At 49.9% G+C, this 16555-nt stretch overlaps 1 protein-coding gene across 10 annotated transcripts in view; it reads left to right on the plus strand.

Annotated features, from left to right (window-relative positions):
* Positions 1–8926: 8926 nt before the first annotated feature.
* The window catches only part of GPR160 (G protein-coupled receptor 160), a 606153-nt gene continuing 598524 nt past the window's right edge, over positions 8927–16555 (plus strand). For 7 of the 10 annotated variants that reach the window (XM_069618543.1, XM_069618544.1, XM_069618542.1 and 4 more), the window contains exon 1: positions 9019–9423. The gene's annotated coding sequence lies outside the window, so the exon portion shown is untranslated. Of the gene's footprint in view, positions 9424–16555 lie in introns of all 10 variants that reach the window. The other 3 variants (XM_069618554.1, XM_069618555.1, XR_011276091.1) reach the window with 3 other exon arrangements.

Raw genomic sequence — 16555 nt, forward strand, 5'->3', positions numbered from 1 at the left:
AAATCCGAGATCTGAAAGGCCAGAAAGGCCTATTACAATAAACTAATTCTGAACTGTGGCAGCAGCAAAGAACTCCACAAGATAATCTCCAAATTCGTGAAAACCTACTTACACCTCTGCCCAATCCACCCCCACGCAAATGCTCTGCAAATCCCTCTTGCTACATTTCTACGACACTGCACTTGACAGACTAGCAACCCTTAACACCAAACTCTCCACCATCATCCCCTACCCTACATCGACCCCCCTGATCCCATCGCCCCGATGACGACAATACCATCCTTTGACTCTTTCCAACCCATCTCGAGAGACGAGTTCCTAGGTCTACTATCCAGCAGCAGACCCTCTGGAGCCCCCCTCGACCCTTGCCCCACCTCTCTTCTAAAATAAATATTCTCCTATCATTGCGCAGGAGAACATGCAAGGTAAATACTAATTGACTCCTTCACCCCTTTAAAATAGCGCATGTCAAACCGCTTCTAAAAAAGGCATTTCTTGACCCCCTTGACCCTAAAAACTACAGGCCAATCTCCAACACCAGATTTCTCGTGAAACTCATTGACCGGGCTGCATACTCTCAACTCAACTGCTTCGTAGAATCCAACAAACTACTCGACCCCGCACAATCAGGCTTCCACTCTGATCTCAATCTGGGATGATCTCAAGGTCACTGAAGACTCTAAGGGTTGCGCAGCGCTGATTCTCCTTGATCTGTCAGCCGCCTTTGACACAGTTAACCACTCAATCCTCCTTGACCGCGCCTCTACTCCCTAGGAATCTGTGGCTCAGCACTCAAATGGATTATCTCCTTCCTCACCAATAGCAAACAAATCACCTTCCTCTCCCCTTTTGTCTCAACTGCTCGCACTGTGAACACTGGAGTACCCCACGGCGCCTGCCTCTCTGTCCTCCTTTTCAAACTCTATATGTCTGCTCTACCAGGAATCATCCATGCACGCAACCTCTCCTGTTACAACTATGCCGACGATACCCAAATTATCCTAAAAATTCCCAAAACATTCACCAACCCATGTCCCAACCTTGAAGCTTGCCTCCGTGGTATCGACCGATGGATGACAAAAAAACACCTCCTTCTGAACACGGAAAAAACTAAAATCATGGTGTGCAGCAATACTGCCCTTCTCCCGCAACCACTCCCATGGCCTCCCTCCCTTGGCACTGCTCCAAAATAGTCAAAAGCCTTGGCTGCACGATGGACTCAGGCCTAATCCTCTGCCATCAGATCAATAATGTATCAAAAACCTGTCCCTACCACCTCAAACTCCTTAGAAGAATTTTCCCTTAGCTCACCTATCTCAACTGGCTTGCCGATGTTATGTTTATTGTTATGCCAAGACTGGACTACGCCAACTCCCTATACCTGGGAGCACCGACCTATCAATGTAACAAACTCCAAAGAGCCCAAAACGCTGCTGCCAAACTCCTTCTCGCACTGGGACCCAGAGAGCACATCTCTCCCACTCTCAGCACCCTCCACTGGCTCCCTATCAGACAAAGGGCCTCCTTCAAAACCCTATGCCTTATCCACCAAGCAGTGCACAAGACCGGCCCAACGTACCTCCAAGGGAAGATAAAACCATAACTCCCACCACGCACCCTAATATCAAGCACTGCCCTCCTACTAGTGATTCCAACCTCCAACTCAGCCAGGATGGGAGGATCTGCCTTCTCAACCTTGGCTCCTACTTTGTGGAACTCAATCCTCCCACACATTTGTCACACCCAAGACTACATGGCCTTCGGCAAAGCTCTACAAACATGTCTCCTTCCGTAAACCCAATTAAGCCCACTTAAGGTCGCTGACACCCTGCAACCTGAGGACAATTGTTTGACGAGATACCAAGCAATTACACCACTGAAAACGATGAATAAAGTCATTAAGACACAATCAAAAAATGACCACCCTAGATGACAACCTGAGCATCCTGCGTGCACTAGATATATGACTGCTGACTATCCGCTTCCTGGCTATTACACATGTGTAGCTGCCTCCGGTGCCCTCTCCTCTGAGCACAGCTATCGCGAAACGTGTACATGTTATCTGGAACAGTGGGCTCGTAAGTCAAAAACATCCACTCCAGACACTCACCTCTCCTATCACTATGCTCACTCTCCTCTCTACACCAACACACAATAGAGTGCAGCAACACCCCTTGATCAATTCGCCTAGCTGCTCATATACAAACAATTCTCCAGGAACACCTCAACACCCTGCTAGAACGCAGCTATACCCCACGGAAAATCAGCCTAACTGCACACATAAGCATCCTACACAGGCCTAACGCCACCAGAATCCAGTCTCTGAGACCAACCTCCAGACTGCACACATTCAACTGATCTCTCAATACCACCTGTTTTTTCACAGCCGGCGCATCGCAGTGGTGCTGCTTTTCCTGCGACCCTCCAGGGCATTGTTTGAGGCCCCAGCCCCTGCAGGCATCTTTGCATCCCCTGACGCCCTTGCCACCATTTTCCCTTCCCCACCCTCCTCCCGCCTCCCAGTTTGCTCTCCTCCCCTGATTGGGTGTTCACTCTGCTTAGTCTCGAGCAGCTCTTGTGGCCGCCTTTCAAAGCCGGCGCATCACAGTGAGTGCTGCTTTTCCTGCAACCCTCCATGGTCTTACTTTTTAAATATCTAGCCCTTGTTTTAGGCCCCCACGCCCCACAGGCATCTTTGCTTCGCCCGAACCCCTGTGCACCCTTTTCCCTTCCCCACCCTCCTCCTGCCTCCCAGCCCGCCCTCCTCCCTGATTGGGTGTTCACTCTGCCTAGTCTCCGGCAGCTCTTGCAATCGCCTTTCACAGCCGGCGCATCATGGTGAGTGTTGCTTTTTCTGCGACCCTCCAGGGCCTTACTTTTAAAAAATCTAGCCCTTGTTTGAGGCCCCCTGCCCCAGAGGGCATCTTTTCTTCCCCTGACCCCCTTGGCACCCTTTTCCCTCCCCCCCACCTCCCACCTCCCAGACCGCCCTCCTCCCCTGATTGGCTTGAATGCTACACTTAACGGACCTCCCTAGGGCAGCACTCTGCCCTGCAGCCCCTGTGGCTAAGGGCCCCTAGGCAAAGGGTGGCTCCCACAGAGTTGGCTCCACATCGTGCCTGCAGGTGTCAGCAGGGGAAGCCAGCGGCCAGCCGTCAACTAGCAGTGACTAATAAGGCAGGAGTGACCCGGGTGAAGAAAAGAGCCATCACTCTACCCTGAAACCCTGCCACATAGCAACCTTACCTGCACTAGATTAATACTGTGATTATTAGCATGAGCCACTCTGTGATAACACTATGGTTATTGGCCATTTTTAACTGCGTTGTGAAGGCCTTTCTGCCACTATACAGGACTCTCAGACCTAGGTGGGTTTTTCTCTGGTATTTAAATTGCATTGTGAAACCTAGGCCTTTCTCCCACTATACAGGGCTCTCAGACCTAGGTGGGTTGTTCTCTGGTATTTAAATTGCATTGTGAAAGTATTTAAATTGCATTTTTAAAGTATTTAAATTGCATTGTCAAACCTAGGCCTTTCTCCCGCTATACAGGACTCTCAGACCTAGGTGGGTTTTTCTCCGGTATTTAAATTGCATTGTGAAAGTATTTAAATTCCATTGTGAAAGTATTTAAATTGCATTGTGAAACCTAGACCTTTCTCCCACTATACAGGATTCACAGACATAGGTGTGTTATTTCCCTCCGGTATTTAAATTGCATTGTGAAAGTAGTGCTGTCCTTGGTTTTGCCTTCTTAGCAAAGCGTTCATCTGGCAAACTCTTCTACTATTGTCTGAGCTCTTGTCGTTTTGTTATATTATCTATTACTGTCTCGTCTCTCCTTGTCTCGTCTGCTTGCCCTCCTCCCTGTGCCCTTCGCTAGTGTTCTCTCCTCCTCTACCCTCCCCCTTCCTCTTCTCTCCTCTCCCTACCTACTCTATAGTGCTCTCTGTCTCTCCTATCTTTTATAACTGCTTCTATATCAACTATCCTGCTCTCCTCACTAAACCTGGTAGGAAGAAGTTTAAAAAGGACATCCTGGTCTCCAACACAGGCCTCCCTATCGCTGACACCTATACCAGTGCTTCCTCCAAGCAAACCCTCATTGACATCCTCTTGGTCGTTCCCTCACCAGACCTATGGACTCTTCATATTGTCTCTGTGCTCTCTCCTTTCTCTTCTTTTCCCATTAATGGAGGAACCCGGTGGGAGGCCCTCCTGGCCTCCTTCCACTCCTCTAAGGTCATTATTAATGTTTACCTGAATGGTACCGTCTTGGTCCAAGGACCTCAGGCCAACCTTCTCCTCTTTGATAGACGCTTCCCGCAACTCATAACTTTCCTTTATTCTACTGCTGTCCCTTCTCTTCCCTCCACAGCTTCCTTGCCCTCTCCTCCTTCCTCTTCTGCCTCCCCCTTGGGCTTCTTCTACACCTCTACGGGGCATACCTCTGATTTGTACCCCTCTCCGGACGTCTTTCAAGGATGGCAACCTTCTCCATATTGCCACTCTAAACTCTCGCTCAGCTGTCAAATACTACTCTGACATTTGCCGCCTCCTTGAAGAACTTGACCTTGATCTCACCGAGACATGGTTCATGGCCAGCCCTGTCACAAGCTTTGACACTCTCCTCCCTGACGGCTACAAGATCCTTTCCGTGCCCAGGTCCAATCGCTCCAAAGGAGGTCTAGCCCTGATCTTCCCTGAGTGGTTTCCTGCCTCGGTCATTCCTACGCAGGCCTACTCCTCTTTCGAATGCCTCGTCTGCAGGCTATCTTTCTCCTAACCATTCCCTTACCTTACTGTGGCTACCATCTATCAGCCACCTGGTCAAATCTCCTCCTTCCTCTGTGAGTGGGAGGACCTCTCCTCCTCCCTCCTGGTCCTGACCACTCAACTCCTCCTTCTTGGAGACTTTAACATCCACCTGGATGCTTCCTGTCCTTCCTCTGGTGACCTCTGTGACTGCCTCTCTCTTTCTATTCTCCCCTCCGGCCCGGCTCACTCTGCAGGGCACAATCTTGATGTTCTGATATCTTCAGAGCTTCCCCTCTCTATTCCTCTCACCTCTCCTCTCTCCTGGAGCGATCACTTTCTCCTTTCCTCCCAACTCATTCTCCACCCCTCTGACCAAGCCAACTCCAGCAGTGCCACCTACCTTCTCGGTTATCCGACACATGAAGCGTGTGTCAGTTGAGGCCGTCACCACCACTTTCTCACCACCCCCTCCCCCTTTGGCTGACTCACACCTTGAAACCCTTTCTATGCTCCACTCTGCTATATCTGATACTCTTGATGTTCTTGCCCCTGTCATGAGGATCCACTTGCAACCCAAAACCAACTGCAACTCATGGTACGGCTCAGACCTTGTCACCCTTATACATAAATGCAGGGTAGCTGAGAGGAAATGGCATGCTTCCTGTACACCCTCTGACAAACTGGCCTGCCGCCTGCTCCAAAGGCAATACCGGCTCTCTGTCCGCACCAAGAAGAGAGCCCTCATCCAAGCCTGCGTCTCTGCAGCATCCAACAACTCGGCCTAACTCTTTGAAATCTGCAAAGAGCTGGCCAATCCTGCTGCAGTCTCTACCTCTCCTGTCCCCTCCCTGGCTTCTCTTTTCATCTCTAAAACTCTGGACATCCTGTCCTCTATCTCTTCCCCTCCTCCTCCCTCTACTCCCCGCTCTTCCTCTGGCCCTTCTATGGCCACCCCGCCTCCCTCCTTCTCTGTCTTTCCCCTGTTCTCCACAGACGAGTTTTCTAGAAAAGTCTGATCTATGAAAGTCTTGTCAAAACAGGTTCTCCACTGTTCCTCTAAAACCATCAAGGACCACATTGACTCCCTGGCTCCTGATTTGGCCGAGTTCTGCAACCACTCCTTCGCCACTTCCCCCCTGAAGCACTCCCTTGTGCACCCTCTTCTTAGGAAACCCTCAGCCACCCCCTCCAGCCCTGCTAACTACCGCCCAATCTCGTTCACTCCTTTCCTGGGCAAACTCCTGTAAAAGCTGGCAATCTCCCAGCTTAATCTTCACACTGAAACGGTTGGTTGTCTCCATGACCATCAGTCTGGCTTCAGAGCTGCCAGAAACATGGAAACTGCTCTCCTGAACATCTTTGAAGACTTGCTCGCAAACCTTGACTCCAATACCCCCTGTGTCCTCATCTTACTTGATCTCTCTTCTGCCTTTGACATGGTCAACCATTCCATCCTGCTCAACCGTCTTCGTGATAACCTGGGTGTCACTGATCAGGTCCTGGCTTGGCTGACCTCTTTCCTCTCCAATAGACCCTCCCAGGTTCAACTTGGGTCCTTCCTCTCCTCTATCTCTACCTGTGTGTTCCACAGGGGTTTAACCTCTCTCCCTGGCTGTTCAACCAACACCTGGCACTTCTTGCCCACCGCATTGCCACTCTGTCCAAACTTTCAGTGCTATGCGGACAACAATAAGCTAATTTTCAGGCTCCCTTCCACCACCTCTTCTCCCTCTCATTTCTGACTGTCTGTCTGCTATCCAGGAGTGGTGTGCCACCAATGATCTCTGCCTTAATGCCAGTAAGACTGGGATTCTCCTCATCGGCACACCTGCTCCCTCCTTTCCTATCACTCTCTGGGCGGCCTCTCTTGGCCCTCTTCCTTCTCCCACCTGTGAGGCTAAAAACCTGGTGGTCATCTTCGACTCCACACTCTCCTTCTCTCCTCATATTTCTGACGTCTCTAAGAAGTCACACTACCAACCTCACCTCCTCAGAGGTATTCTTCCTTTCCTCTCCTTCCCCCAGAAGCTCATTGTCTCCTGAGCTTTTGTTCTCTATAGGCTGGACTACTGCAACAGCCTCCTTCTAAATCTGCCTGCTTCTACTCTCTGCCCTCTGCAACTCATCCAGAACAGGACTGCGAGACTTGTCCTTGGCCTCAAGCCCAGGGATCCTATCTCTCCAGGACTGAAATCTCTGCACTGGCTCCCAGTGGCTGCGAGGATAAAGTTCAGAACCCTCTGCATTGTCCACAAGGCCTTCTGGGCCTGGGACCTCAATACCTTCAACTCTCTCTCTTCCTAAATTTCTTCCTTCTCGAGCTGTTCGCTCATCCTCCTCCAACTCCCTCAGGGTCAGTCACTTCTCCAAGCAACGAGTTGGTGGTGGATCTCTTTCTTCAGCTGGGGCCTCCCTCTGGAACAGCCTCCCTGCCTCCCTGAAACTTGAGGAGAACCATCTCCGGTTCCGGAAGCACCTCAAGACCTTCCTCTTTGCTTCTGCTTTCTCGCCTCCTCTCCCCTGTTGAACTCCCGACTGAAACAGCAATGGTCACCTGGCTAACCTCTGATCTCGGGCCCAAGTCCCCTCTGTTGCTAGCTGCTTTCCTGCACTACCTCCCAGGCAACCCCTGCACTTGGGGGCTGATTCTGTATCCCTATAGTCCCCACCAGCTCCTGACACTTGATGTCTGCACTCAACCCTGCACTTGTCACAAGATGGCCGCACTTTTACCTATTGTTTATTTATTCTATTTATTTTGAACTGTTGATCCCCCTTCCCCTACACTTTCTCCCCCCCCCCCGCACTTGCGCAATCTCATTGTCACCTGGCCTAGTAAGATCGTTGTCTCTGTCTTCCCTCTGTCCCCCTCCTTTGTCTTGTCGCGCCTTGAAATACTTGTGTTTAGGTGCGTTATAAATGCCATATCATATCACCACACCTAATGTTAGGATGCAGCTACCATCAAGCAATCACATCCGCTGCCCACATATTGAGTGCACCCAAGCACCTTATGATTCCCTTTTCTCTCAACTGACCTGGACTATGGTCCCCACGGTCGTTCAACCCACAAGCGCTTTGAGGTCATACCAATGATATATAGAGTGCTATATAAATGACAAATAACATAACACATCAACTACCACACCTCTTTTGTGCACCTCCCCTCCCATCAGAATGTAGGCACTAAACCATTAGGTCACTAATGACCCATCATTAGCGGTTTAGTGCGCTACATTCTGATTGGAGGGGCTGCTCTTGGCTGCAGGGTGACTTACAACTCTTCATTGTTGTGTGGCAGAATTCATTGCGGTCCTGTGTGTGTGCCACAGCACTGCAAACATTGCAGAGAAAGTAGCCCAGCTGCGGTGGAGGGGGGAGGGCACAAGGAGGCACAGGATTTCAGAGGAGGGGCCTGGGCCCCCCCAAACTCCCTCTAGCGACGCCACTGGGGGACATAACTAATTTAGCATCCTAAGTGAGGAATGCTACATTTGTTGTGCATGTTTTAAAAACTTTAATGTTTAAAATCATGTTTATTTTTTCGCTGCTGCTGTTTCGAGAGAAAAGGAGTAAATGCATAATACGAAGTCTCTGGTCTCGACATAATTGCCTACAATGGAAGTGGCAAGAGCTTGGAAAAAGATGCCAAAAATGAATAGACAATGTAGAACTTGGGATCAAGCTGGCAAGGTGGAGTCGCTTAAGCATTTAATATTTTAGTGTGAAGAACGCCCACTCCGCTTTCAAAATGATCAACTTGGAAGCCTTCGCGGGGAATTTATTTGGGCAAATCATGAAGATGGGCAAGAGGAACATTACTCATTGTTGAATGCAGAAGATTAATATTACATATAAAAAAGGAATAGTGTCACACGCACCAATAAAATTACGCAATTTCATTAAATTATTTATGGCCCGGGAGGTCTTGGAAACAAGACAGGGCAGAGCAGCACGGGTTTAATACCCGGCCTCGCGCTTATAGCTCGGGCCAAAAAAGCAATCGAATGTTATATTGTTGGTATGTTGTATGAGAAATGGTATGAAAAGGTGTAGTATTATCATACATAATGTAATAGTAACATAGGCGGTTGGGGGAGTGGCGCGCCACCCAATCTCTCTTTCATGACCAGAAAGGTGCTCCAAGGAGGAGGCGGTCACAGCCCAAGGGGAGACAGCCCAACGTACCCACTCGTCTCCACCGCCAAGCCTCCTCCTAGGAGGGAGCCCCTCCTTCTATTGAGGTGTCATTCTAGACTACATTTGTAAGTTCCCTGCCCCAGGTGAAGAGTAAAAGACCTGGCGTCCTATAACCCCTGTTTAGGACAATCTCATTGCGGACATGTGCAGACTGGTTGCCCCCCTTGAGGAGAGGGGGCGTGTAACAGCAGACTGCGCGTGACCACCCCTTTCAGTTGCACGATCCTCCTCAGGTGAGGGGAGCGCTGGAGCAGAACCCGGCGCGTGCAGGGCGCTCTCTCGGGTGGAGGCGGTGACGGGCAGCCCTCCCTCTCCCAGGTACAGAGGAGGCGGTTCAGGGCGCGGTCGCCCGGCTCCGGTCAGACCTGTTTGCAACCAAGGACCGTGTGCACCGGCCAAGCCGCTTTGGGCGGCACTGGCAGTGTGGACGGAGGAGCACCGTGGGCTTCAGCAGGCGCACACACAGGTACTTCGCAGTTTAAATCATCCTGTCACTCTGTCGGTACTATACACCAGGGGGAAGCGTGTGGGTGGGTCTTCTGGCGTATGGCCGCAGGTGATGGAGGGTTTGCTTCATAACGCGCACACCACACTGGCGTGGTGTACCGATTTGTCCCTACCAACCCATGTGCGGCGGCCCTGAGTAGATCATCACTGGGTTGTCCACAGGTCTCCTCCTCGCTTAGTTGTTTATCCAAATTATCCGGCACTTGCATTCCTTTGAGACCGGGCAGGCAACAGATGTGAGGGGCGACCCGTTCCAAAACGTTCTTTGGGCCATTCTGGTATACTGCTAGAAAAACCTGTCTTTAAGCAGCCGCGTGGGGGTAAAGAATATACTGGAATTTTTTTCTGGTGCAAATACGTGTGATTTCTCCCTCGCCCTGCTTGGCACTGAGGTTGCAAAACGCGCGCTTGGACGATCATGAATTTTCAGGCTTGCTCACTGTCCCCGTACCAAAGAGAGGAAAGGAGTGCAACTTGTCTGTAACAAATGAGCACCTTTTGGGAAGATTTGCCTTTGTCCAGCAAATGCACATTTAAAGCGACTCAGCCTTCAGCTTGTGAAGACTGGAGCTTCCTTATGTCATGTTATCTTGCATTTGTATAGCATCTACTGCCATTGTTCATGGCGTCCAAACACATACTAAAGGGGAGTATGAGGGAGCAGTCAGTGGTAGGGAGGAGCAAAGGCGGGTGGACAGTTGGGATGAGGTCCAGGAGAGAGCCGGAGAAGAGGTGTTCAAGCCATTCCCAAGAAAACACAGGCGGCAAAGCCCTTTTACTTCGTTCCTGTCTGCCCCCCACTTTTTTTGGTTTCCTCATTGATTCATGGCATGGTTAACAAAACACTAGGCTTGTGGGCAAAGTGTTAAGAACAGCATGCCCGTCTCCAGCTAAGCCAGTGGATAGACTTGTAAGCTTCCCAAGAAAACAGTGTTCAAAGCCCCACTAGTCACTTCCCTGAGCTACGAGGCGCCGGATTCTATAGATTGGTAAACTGGAAGGAAATATGGGTGCATTTAACAGAGGGTGGGATTTTAAACCTCGTCTTCCTTAGTTTCGTTTATTGCTTGTTAGGCGCTTATACAGCAAATGCATTGTTTCAAAGCGCCCACTGGGCAATGGGGAGGGAACATGGGATTGCAGTACAATTAACAAAAAAATACATTTGCGGAACGGACGACTGAACATACTATGCCTTGTGAGTATTCAGAACGTGCAAGTGCAGCAAGGAGGATGGCGGTGGGCTAGGTGCTGGGGTGTCTGTGCTGGAGGGAGAGCCACAGATTAAGTGCAAGGTATGCTAAGTGCCATGCCACCAGGAGCAGCGTTCGGTGGAAAAGTGCGAGTCTCCAGTGCGGAGGGTGTGCCGAGGCAAGTGCTGAAGGTAGACAGAAGCTGGCGAGATTGGGTGTGAGTGGTCAGGAGCCCAGAGGATGCATAGGGGTCCAAGACACCAATCGCAGCAACTGTGAGATTAGTAGAGGAAGGGAAGGAGGAGGGAAAGTCTTGCAGTGCTTTTGGAATTCAAGAAGGTCCTGCTCAAGACGCAGAGGCTGTTTCATAGGAGGGATCAAGCTGACGAAAGTAACAACCTCCTGCTCTGTTTAGCAAAGATTTATGTGCAGAGTTGGTGCCAGAGGAACGTAGAGGTCTAGAAGGAGTGTATTTTGTGGTCCCTGGACCCAGACAGCGTTGTGGATGATGGAGAGGAATTTGAATTTGATCTGTGCAGCAGCTGGGAGCCAGTGGACTTTTAGGGCAAGAGAGATGTGGTCCCTGGGCTTAAAGCCAAGGATAAGTCTTGCTGCCCTATTCTGGATTAGCCTAAGGGGTCGCAGAGTGGGAGAAGGTAGATTGAGGAGGAGCCTGTTGCAATAGTCAAGAGTAGAGAGAACCAGGGATTGGGGAAACATTAAGTTTCTGGGGGAAAGTGAGAAAAGGGAGCATTCCTTTTGAGAAGTAAGGGTTGAAAGTGGGACTTCTTAGCAATGTCCTGAGTGTGAGGGAGGAAGGAGAGGAGTCAAAGATGAGAGCAGAAGCCCCAGTTCAGCTTGCCTGTTGGTTCTGGAGTCCTGCTAGGACCTTTAAGGCGATGGTTATATTGGTGTGTGATGCAGGCATCCTCTTAGAATGGGCGTTTATGGGAGTTAATTTACATAATCCCACCTTGTCTGGCCTTGTTACCCTTAGCTGCAGTTACTGTGTCCTGTTAATAGAGGGCATCACGCGAAAGTTGGGGCAAAACAGTGTTGTATGATATGACCTAGTTAACCGATTAGATTTCCTAGTCTACCCTTCTGATTTTCATTCTTTTCTTTTTTTGTGTGTGCATGTTTAAAGAGTTGTTACCGGCTGTCTTATGGCAACTACAAATGCACTTGAAAATTAGGCATTTAAAGTAACACATCATAATGAAACCGCAAAATAATATAACATGACACATCCAGCTAGTCTAAAGGGAAACCAACATCATTTTCTCCTCCCACCCTTTCCCGAAGATGTGACTGAGTACATAGCACATTTAGAATGTGCTTTTAGCCTTGGAAAAGGAGCGCATTAATCCCACAGAAGAAGGCATTACACAACATGTTTCTACAGCTTAAAACATGACATGGTATAACATAATAGCACAGTGTAGCAGAATTCATAAAAAGAAAAAAATTGCCATCTACCAGCACATTAGAACACTCAAATCCAGTGATGACATCCGCTTATAACCTAATCCATACACAAGAACAAAATGTGGTGGATCAGCATTCTCCTGCCTGGCCGTAAAATTTTGGAACTCCCTCCTCAGAGAAATACGAACTATGAAGGACCATTTCAAATTCAGAAAACATCTTAAAACCTGGCTCTTCAGCTCCGAACGGGATGTAAACGATTGAACAACATCAACATCCACACACTATGTAGTGAACACACAACTGAGAAAGCCAGACCTGAGTGGGGAGAAGCGAGGCGTCTGAATGGAAGGGGTGGTTTTTAAGGCCTAGGGTATGCCCATCCCAATAGAGCGCCAAAGGGGAAACAAGGGTGGGAAGATGGGACCCAACTTAAGTAGACCGCTAATAGAGGGCCTAAGATGAAAATGAGAGAGAGATGTGCCCCACTCTCACATAGACAGACCACAGGGAACACCCCTGGAGGAACTCATGGGGATGGTAACTACTGCATACCAGACCAGAATGTACTAAAGGGGAAGGGATATGGGCGACACTTAGTCGGAACAGTGGGGGTAGAAAGGTACTGCGATTGACTAACATTACTAAAAACTCACCCTTCTGCATACACCTCTAAAACGCTGAACTAAACTTAACCATACCTGTACAGCACAACAAACCGCACACACTTCACAACACCACCACAGCAACAATATAAACCACACCTAGTCTCGCCGAACACCACATGGTGGCTACCAACCGAAAAACACACCTGCACTCAGCGAACGGTGTCACTGAACTGAAGCTGCCAACAGCACGGTTCAATGTAATAATGTCGCCACAAAAATCTCGCCATGCAAAAAAATCGCCGAAAAATGGCCGTTTTTTGTGGCGACATTATTGCATGGAACATGCGGGGGACACCCCAGCAACCCCCAAACTATGGTCACCCAAATAATATCGCCACATTTTCCTGCCGATATTTACGGCGACCATATATATGGCGATATTATTACCTGATACCAACAGCACATCATAGCTCTTTTTTTCCCACTCAGTCCTATTAAATCTAATTGTGCGTAGTACTTCAAAACCAGGCATGGCATAGAAAATGAAGCTCGGTGCATGCATATAGCAAAACATGCCTTGCTCTGCTGGCACACCTCATCTTATTTCCCCCCAATTTTCGAGTGTTATACATACGACACTCGACTCTTTCTCAAACTTCCTTCTGACCCCCTTGCACCTTCCATCATCCCTGACTGCCTATCAGCCATTCAGTCCTGGGCCCCTCGATCTCTGCCTCAACACCTGTAAAACAGAGATCGTTCTCATCGGGACCACCGCTTCTGCTTTCTTCCCGTCACTCTGGCCTTCCCCCATGGGCCCCCCCCGTCCCTGCTCCATCCTCTGAAGCCAGAAACCTTGGAGTCATCTTCGACTCCCCTCTCTTTCCTCCCCCAGACTCAGGACATTCCCGAGAAGTCCCACTTTCAGCTATTCCTTCTCAAAGGAATTCTCCCTTTTCCCAGAGGCTTAATGTTACCTGAGCTCTGGGTCTCTCTAGGCTTGACTATTCCAATAGCCTCCTCCTAAATCTACCTTCTTCCACTCTGTGACCTCTCCAGCTAATCCAGAATAGAGCAGCAAGACTTCTGCTCAGCCTTAAGCCCATGGACCGCATCTCTCTTGCCCTACCTAAAGTCTTCACTGACTCCTGGTTGCTGCTTGAATAAATTCAAATTCCCCTGCATCATCCACAAGGCTGCCTGGGCCCGGGGACCTCACCTATCTTCAACTCTACCTCACTAAATACTCTCCCTCCAGACCTCTACATTCCTCTGGCACCAACTCTGTGTATAAAGCGCTTTGCTAAATATAGAGCAGGAGGTTGATCGCTTTCCTCAGCTGGCTCTCTACTTTGGAACAGTCTCCCCCTTTCCCTGCACCTTGAGCAGGTCTTCCTTGAATTCCAGAAGCTCCTGAAGTACTTCCTCTTTACCAATTCCATCCCATCTTCTCTCCTCTGCTATTCTCACAGTTGCTGCGATTGGTGTCATCGCCCCTGTGTATCCTCGGGGCCCCTGACCTACCACACCCAATTTGCCCATCTGCTGTCTACTCTCAGCACTTGCCTTGGAGTCTCGCACTTATACCCAACATGGCTCCAGGCCATGTAGCACTTACAACACCATCCACTTCATATGTTGCTCGCTCACTAGCACAGACACTATATAGCACCTTCCCCATCTGCCCTCTTCCTTGATGCACTTGCATATTCTGAATACTCGCAAGGCATAGTAGGTTTGTCCTTTTTCTCTTTTCTCCTCCTCTGTTTTGTATTCCATTTGTATCACTCCCTTATTCCCTCCCTTGCCCTGTGGGTGCTTTGAAGCAGTATGTAGTTGCTGTAGAAGTGCCTAACAAGCGAACAATAAATAAATAAATAAATTGTAAGTTCAATCACTTATCAGCAGTTTAACTTCATTTGCGTCTCTTATCGCATGCGTTTTAACAATGTTCGTTCCAGCGCTCTCCATACAATGTTGCTACTTGCAACCTTGGCTTAAACGCAGACCGGTCTTATATCCGTCTCATCCGCTGTTTTGCTGCCACTAAAGTGGCTTTGTTATTGGAGCCAAGGACAGTACCACGGTGGCTTAAGCTTCTCTCCGCCTTGATTACTGATGCGGGAGAGCCCCGGGTACCTCTTGACAAACAATGCAAGATTCTTCAGCCTGGTTTCCTGGTCTTACGCTTTCTCTCGAGGTCTTGTGAAAGCAACGGTTTCTTTTCGAAAAGGGACAAGGGAACTTTCCTCTTTGCAACCTCCCTCCCCTCGCCCTTCTTGTCTCGCTGCCTTTCTCCTCTCATTAAACTGCCACCTTGGAACTGCTGTTTCCTTGTGTGCTTTGTCTCACTCAGAGTATGCTCTCTTTCTCCACCTTTTATCCATGTGGGGAAGTGTAATGGAAGTCGGGTGGGCGCGTGTGTGTGATGATCAGTAATTGCCTCACCTTTGTATTGGGACGTGTCAGGTACATGGCTCGGGTGCTAGTCTGTTTTCCCTTAGAGCGGGCTGTCAGTGAGAAAGTGTTTGTGTTGTAAAAGGGGGAGGGGGTGGAGTTCCTAAATATCCAAATGGGTAGGATAGGGTAAAGGTGTTATAAGGAAGGGGATACCGCACCTCACCGTCTGGTGTCCCACTCCCCGAAGACCCCTCACCCAGGTGATCCTCCCGCACTGGGCCACCCCCTGGAACTGGAGCCAAAAAACGATGGCTGTATCCTGGCCACCTGGATGACCGCTCCCCCAGGGACTAGCGGGTGAGATACCTTCTGGTTTCTCACAGGGTGTAGTAGTGTCATGCCTGCGCCATGGGCGCATACATTGGCGATCAATATGGACAAATTGTATTCATTTATCTACAGAAAACTCTTGGATCAACCGCTATTCACTATTTGGACTTTATTTCCCATTTGCGAGACTTTGGTGCTTTTTTATTTTTCCCAAAAAACTACACTTACCATAATGCACTTGGCTATAACCACCTATTCCTGGCTATTCCTATTTTTCTTCATCAGAACTACAATCCCCAGAAGCCCTAGGGATTTGCTCTGCTTCCACCAGCTCAGGAACAGAGAGGGAGGTGGTCGATTGTCTGCAGGTGTGCTGAACCAGGTGCAACCAATTAGCCTGCCTCTGTGCTGGGCTGGGCTGTATAAAAGCTGCTGCCTGCGAGAGCTCAGTCTCTTGCATGAGAGTCCTTCCGGCACCTTTTTGCTTCGAGCTACGAACTTTGTATGCTGTTTCCTGCTTTCACCTGCTTTTTGTTCCAGTGCCCTGGCCGGCTCCTGCCTTGCAGTCTGCTACACCCTGCTGCCTACAGCCCTAGCTTTTTGGGCTCCCTGCCTCAGCCCTGCTCCTCTGGGCGTCTTGCCTTGCAGCCTGCTACACCCTGCTGCCTACAGCCCTAGCCTTTTGGGCTTCCTGCCTCAGCCCTGCTCTTCCAGGCTCCACATTGCAGCCGTACATGCTCTGCTGCCTTCCAGCCTCCGCCCTTGCCCTGCCGGGCTCCCTACATTGCAGCCGATCACGCTCTGCTGCCTTCCAGCCTCCGCCCTTGCCCTACCGGGCACTCTACATTGCAGCCGATCACGCTCTGCTGCCTTCCAGCCTCCGCCCTTGCCCTGCCGGGCTCTCCACATTGCAGCTGATCACGCTCTGCTGCTTTCCAGCCTCAGCCCTTGTCCTCTGGGCTCCCTGCTCTGTAGCTGCCTCACTCCGGCTGCCTACAGCCCTTGTCCTCTGGGCTCCCTGCTCTGCAGCCTGCCTCACTCCGGCTGCCTACAGCCCTTGTCCTCTGGGCTTCCTACTTTGCAGCTTATCACGCTCCGCTGCCTACTACCTACCTTTTTCCGCTGGGTTCTC

This window comes from Ambystoma mexicanum, chromosome 10 (assembly GCF_040938575.1).
Source record: "Ambystoma mexicanum isolate Mex_15411 chromosome 10, UKY_AmexF1_1, whole genome shotgun sequence".
Classification (NCBI taxonomy): Eukaryota; Metazoa; Chordata; class Amphibia; order Caudata; family Ambystomatidae; genus Ambystoma; species Ambystoma mexicanum.